The sequence below is a fragment of the Solanum pennellii genome, chromosome 10 (genome assembly GCF_001406875.1).
Source record: "Solanum pennellii chromosome 10, SPENNV200".
In the NCBI taxonomy this organism is placed as follows: domain Eukaryota; kingdom Viridiplantae; phylum Streptophyta; class Magnoliopsida; order Solanales; family Solanaceae; genus Solanum; species Solanum pennellii.
The window spans coordinates 13,701,266-13,707,412 of NC_028646.1; the positions used below are offsets into that span (position 1 = coordinate 13,701,266).

Here is a 6,147-nt window from a genome sequence, read left to right on the forward strand (position 1 = left end):
TATATATATATATAGAGAGAGAGAGAGAGAGAGAGAGATACATACATATATAAATACGAATAATTTGTAAGCTAATTTTATTTTGAGGGATATTTTTGCCTTTAATAGACTTATCCCATGGTATCATATGTATGTATTACAAATACCTCCAAATGGAATGTATATTAGTAATACGTCATATAATATAAAGTAGGAGGTATAACTAATCAAATTGATTATTTATACATAGACACGATTCCCTATCAAACATAGTATTAAATAATAACATACATATTACATGGACTATTTGTGTGAATGTGGCCTACCAAACGGTCCCTAAAAGCATACATAATGGTTTAAATACAAATTTAGAAATAATACAAAATTTAAAAGAAATTATAAATACAAAACAAACTAATAGTAAATTGTTCTTCAACTTGGTCTTCATCATGTTTTTCGAAATCTTATGCACACAATTTTATTTATTTATCAATAATGTCTTTACCTGACATTGCTATCTAGAACTTGATGCGGATAGAATCATGAAGAAAGTTAGATCTCATCTTTTGAGCCATTTTAACCGCAGAGCCTACATGTAGTAAAAATTTCCCAAAAAAATTGACTGAATATATGAACAAACTTGCATAAAAATCGAGAATAATAACGGAAAATACGTAATATGAACAACGCGAAATATAAACAATGATATTGAAAACAAATCAAAAGAAATTATAAAGAATAATCAAAATTACCTTAATCAAATTCAAAATTTGATGAAATAATGAATACCTGATTGTTTATAGACTAAGAAAATCCTTGAATTAATGCATAGATTTTTTGAAGAATCAAATTTAAAATAACTTTTATTTGAAGATTGAAGAGAATCTCGGAACTTGGAAGGTGAAATATTTGAGAATAACGTTAAAAGGGGAGAAACGTGCAAGATTAGGGGAGAATACTGTAGTTGTTTTTTATTTTGAATTTTATATTGGTTTGAGTTTGGTCGAATTAAGGACTCTTTTAATTAATAAAATAAAATCTCAAAATTAATAAAACGTAAATACAAATTATTTTTGAAAATATTGTAATGATGTTTTACACAAATATTTTAAAGTGTTGTTATTTTGACTAAATATGTTATATATTATGACTATATAGCTAGCAAAAAGTATATCATCTTGTGACATAGAAAGTTATTTAAGACCTCTCTTTGGCGAAGAAATACAATAGCAATATGTTTTTTAGACTTTTTTCTATTTATTTTTATCACTATGCTATATAAAAAATATTTATAATATAACTCATTTAACTCTTATAATTGTACTAAATATGCAATATAAGAAGTAAGAGAATCTTTTTAAACTCTCTAATATAAAAATCAGTGCTCTTTATTTTTATTATCCAAACAATGTTTAACTCAATGAAATGTTCATCCTTCCATTGACGTGTATTGGTTAGTTAAATCATGCTCACAGAGAGTCTCGTGCTATAAAATGATTGAGAAATTCATGTTCAAGGTGTTTCCAATAATCAGTGGAACCAGCCTCGAGATCCGTATACTAGTTGAAAGCATCTCCTTGCAAGGAGCGCACAAATTGTCTAAATAGATAATCTCCATATGTTCCAGCATTATTGCAACTTTCAACAAAATGTGCAATGTGTTGCTTTGATTTCTCTTACTATCGAATTGTTAAAATTTGGGAGGTTGATAACCTGCAGGAAACTTCAAAACATCGATTCTTAAAGTGTATGACTTTGTATATATAAACGATGACTTTGAAGGGACGTCATATTTATCTTTAATAGTTCCCAATATGATGTCTTTTGGTTGATGAATGGGAATTCCCCCTTAAGCAGATACTTGCAGTTCATCAACATGTGGTTGCTTTGTAGAGGATTCTCCTTTTTCTTGTACCATGGGGCGCTTTCGTGGTGCATGGCTTGAGCCTCCGTCCATAACATTTTCAACCCTGTCAGTTAACTTAACAATTTGATTATCCTGATCTTACACATACTTGTTTGTCCTTCAATTACCTTTTTAAATTTGTCAATTGTTCTTCAACAGTTGAGATGTTAGTCATCATTGCTTGGATTGGCATTATGGGTGATGGAGTAAAGCATGGATTTTCCCTCAAACTGAAATCTAATTGGAACAAGATATGTGGAGTGACTGGGGCAGATCTAGTGATCAAAACATCATCTTCATCTTGAATAGTACGATCCTTGTTATTGAATGGACTGTGTTGGACCAATGTCATTTCAACAATCTCAGTTGTATTCCCTCCTTCTACTAATTCATTCGGAGAGAATCTTTCCCCCATCGAAGATGGGAGATCCAGAATAGGAACTGATGTAGAGGACGTTTGAAGTGTTTGTTGTCCTAGTAAGTTTGCTTTGTTCCTAGTGATGGGTCCCAAACATTCCATAGTAGCATCCAGTATGGTCTCCACCACCGAGGAAAACATGGAATTTACAGTCTTAGCAACAATAGATTTGGAGTGAACTTCTTAGAAGTCATCTTAGTGTTCTTGAAACTTGTTGATCGGTGTAAAGAGATGAGAGGTAGAGATTGTTCTAGTGGGTCGCCAAAATTTCTAAACAACAAATTTTCAAGTCAAGAAAAATAAATAATCAAGACAGGAAAATAGAAGTAACAGAATGTAGTATTTGATTTCAAAATATAGTGTGTGTTACGATCTCTATAATACTCCTTTGATTTTAAAAATAATATGAAATATGTAGAACTTGAATTTTATTTAGAGTCAAGGGCTTTAATAGCTTGATCTTGATTCTTGAACTTTGAACTTGAGTGTCAATTATTCTTCAAGAACACTTGTATAGTTATGACGAATAATTAGCATGAACAAGTAACTAGATCTTGAATCTTGAACTTTGAACTTGATTGCTTGAACTTGAAGCTTGTAGAGAATTTGTAGCTTTTGATCCACGCGCTCTCTTCTTCCTTTTGTTCTTGAAAAAAAAAACTCCCTAAGAAGAATGAGGACCCCTATTTATAGTAGTAGGGAGTAGTCTACTGGTGTGATTTGATTGGTCGGTTTGAACCGACCAATCACATCGCTCCCTAGAAAAGCTTTGATCTGATTGGTCAAAACATGTCACACATACACATGTCGTTATTCTAGTGGCTCATTTGATTTGACTCGGATTGCCACATAACCTTTACGTCTGACATGATTTTAGTGGAACATTTAATTTGTCTTGGATTGCCACATAACCTTGACATGTGACATGATTTTAATGGCTTATTTAATTTGACTTGGATTGCCACATAACTTGACACGTGGCATGACCTTAGTGTCATATTTAGTTTCACTTGGACTGCCACATAACCTCCACTATTTTCTTGAATTTTATATAATCTAAATTAATTTATGAATTTAAATCCAATAAAATGTTAATTCTTACAGTGACACTCTTAATAAATTATTTGAAAATTTTGAAGAGATCTATAGGCGGAGTATAGAACACCACACTTGAAGGTTAAATATAAGACGCCCAGCCAAATGAGCTGCAACGTTGTTGATATAAACCAATATCACTTCAAAAGATTTCTTATTTTATATATTTTAGCCTTCCAATTATGTATAGGTATTTAATTATTTTATCCAATAAAATCGTGTCACGCGACACCCCTTAGACTAAGAAAAATAAGCCAAACACGAAATAATAACTTCATGAAAAAATTGCATAAAAAACATACATGTAATCTCATTGATTAAATGAAAGAATAACAATTTTCAATGGGGCTTCTTACGAGGTGACATCCCCGATCTCTTTCTCGTGTCACCATCACAACACCTTACTTTTGTTTTATAAGGATATTGAGAGAAGTCACACCTATCTTCCAAAATTATGGATATTGTAATGTGAAAAAATATAAAATAGTAACCGAAAATCCCATTGGTAACAACTTTTGTTATATCATTTATTTTTATGTTAAATCATGCATAATTCATAGCCAAACTATGAGCATTGTAATTTGATAGTAAATTTTATTCTCTTAATTAATGATTCTTAGTCTTTATTTATTTAATTCTACAGTATAAATAAGGAAAAAGATCAGATGGATAAGAAAAAAGCCCAAATAAACAAGAAAAAGATACATGTCAATGGTAAGAGGTGATTGACGTTACGTCACTCTCTAAACATTTTGTTATATATATATATATATATATATCAATTATTTTTCCTAATTTTACCATTCATGATTGAACTATATGTCACATATAATATATGTTTCTAGTGTCGTTTCTAGTAATCATCAAATTTTTGTTAACATTCATTATAGTACAAAAATTATAACTACATATTAAGAATTACAAAAAAATATATAAGAAAAATATCTATTATAATATTGATATAATAAAATAATAAAAGCAATAATTTAATATAATGAAACAACCTCCATTTAATTATAATGTATATGCCTATGTCTTTACTACAAGTTATAAAGTTTGTTTTTTCAATTGTTCATTGTTTGTTCGATTGGGTTTGAGTGTACCAAATGTATTTAAGAAATTCCCGGAATTTGGAGTGCCACCATGGTGTATTGGATTTGGCCCCGTAGGAACTGTGCGCATGGATTGAAAAGTTTTTAACTCCATGAAAGATCGAAAAATCTCTTTGACCTTTAACGATTTGGTTGAAATGTTCTCAATTCTAATAGCTGCAACTTCTACTGATATATTTAAAAGGAGAAGGACAACGATAGATACAAAAAGATGAAAATTACTCATGATGAAACTGAAAAATAATATGATTTTGCTTTTTATCTGTTAATTTCTTCTAGGCTTCATTCATTATATAGTGTTTCAAAATTTATTTATGGACTCAATAGAATAAATAGACAAANATCGATTATTTTTCCTAATTTTACCGTTCATGATTGAACTATATGTCACATATAATATATGTTTCTAGTGTCGTTTCTAGTAATCATCAATTTTTTGTTAACATTCATTATAGTACAAAAATTATAACTACCTATTAAGAATTACAAAAAAATATATAAGAAAATTATCTATAATAATATTTATATAATAAAATTATAAAAGCAATAATTTAATATAATGAAACAACCTCCATTTAAATTATAATGTATATGCCTATGGCTATTTTACAAATTATAAAGTTTGTTTTTTCAATTGTTAATTGTTTGTTCAATTGGGTTTGAGTTTACCAAATGTATTTGAGAAATTCCCGGAATTTGGAGTGCCACCATGGTGTATTGGATTTGGCCCCGTAGGAACTGTGCGCATGGACTGAAAAGTTTTTAACTCCATGAAGGATCGGAAAATCTCTTTGACCTTTAACGATTTGGTTGAAATGTTCTCAATTCTAATAGCTGCAACTTCTACTGATATATTTAAGAAGAGAATGACAACGATAGATACAAAAAGATGAAAATTACTCATGATGAAACTTAAAAATAATATGATTTTGCTTTTTATCTGTTAATTGCTTCTAGGCTTCATTTATTATATAGTGTTTCAAAATTTATTTATGGACTCAATAGAATAAATAGACAAAGATTTTCTTACCAAAAAGTATCAAATATGGTTATTTACCTTAGTATTGAGATTTGTCTTATCTTCAATAGATTAAATTGATATAGATTTATTACCAAAAAAAGTGGCAAATAAGACTAGTTACCTTAGTGAAATGATTTTTGTTATCTCAGTCTCAATTATAATATAAGGGTGTGTTTGTTATGAAGGAAAATGTTTACTAACTTGCTCAAGTTTGGTTGGGTTAAATATTTTAAAAAATATTTTCAAAACCAACTCATTTTTCTCAAATTTAACGAAAAAGACTTCCCTTCAAGACTTAAGGAAAAAAAATTTCCAAAAGTCTCTTCCAACTTCATATTAATTTTTGGTTTTTTGGGAAAATTGATTTAATTTGTCCCTGCGCTCAAACCAGCTCACCCAACCACCACTACCACACCCCCCCTTTCCAAAATAAACAGTTGGAAGCTAGTTTTTTAAGAAATGATTTTAACTTCAGTTTTTTTACCCCAGCCTCACCTCTACCCCTAGGACCCTACAAAAACCAGCCCATAAAAAATTATTAAAATTTCTTTTTAAAATATATTTCTAATTTCAATTTTAAATTTTTTACCCCCCACATCTTGCCGTCGCCCCCCCC

At 29.8% G+C, this 6,147-nt stretch overlaps 1 long non-coding RNA gene across 2 annotated transcripts; it reads right to left on the minus strand.

Annotated features, from left to right (window-relative positions):
- Window positions 1-240: 240 nt before the first annotated feature.
- On the minus strand, window positions 241-913 carry LOC114074331. 2 transcript variants are annotated; one of them, XR_003574693.1, is made up of 2 exons: window positions 769-913; window positions 241-568 (listed from the first exon to the last, which is right to left on the minus strand). It is a non-coding gene; the product is annotated as an uncharacterized LOC114074331 (long non-coding RNA). The 2 variants fall into 2 exon arrangements; XR_003574694.1 differs by having other exon boundaries at window positions 732-913.
- Between the last annotated feature and the right edge of the window lie 5,234 nt (window positions 914-6,147).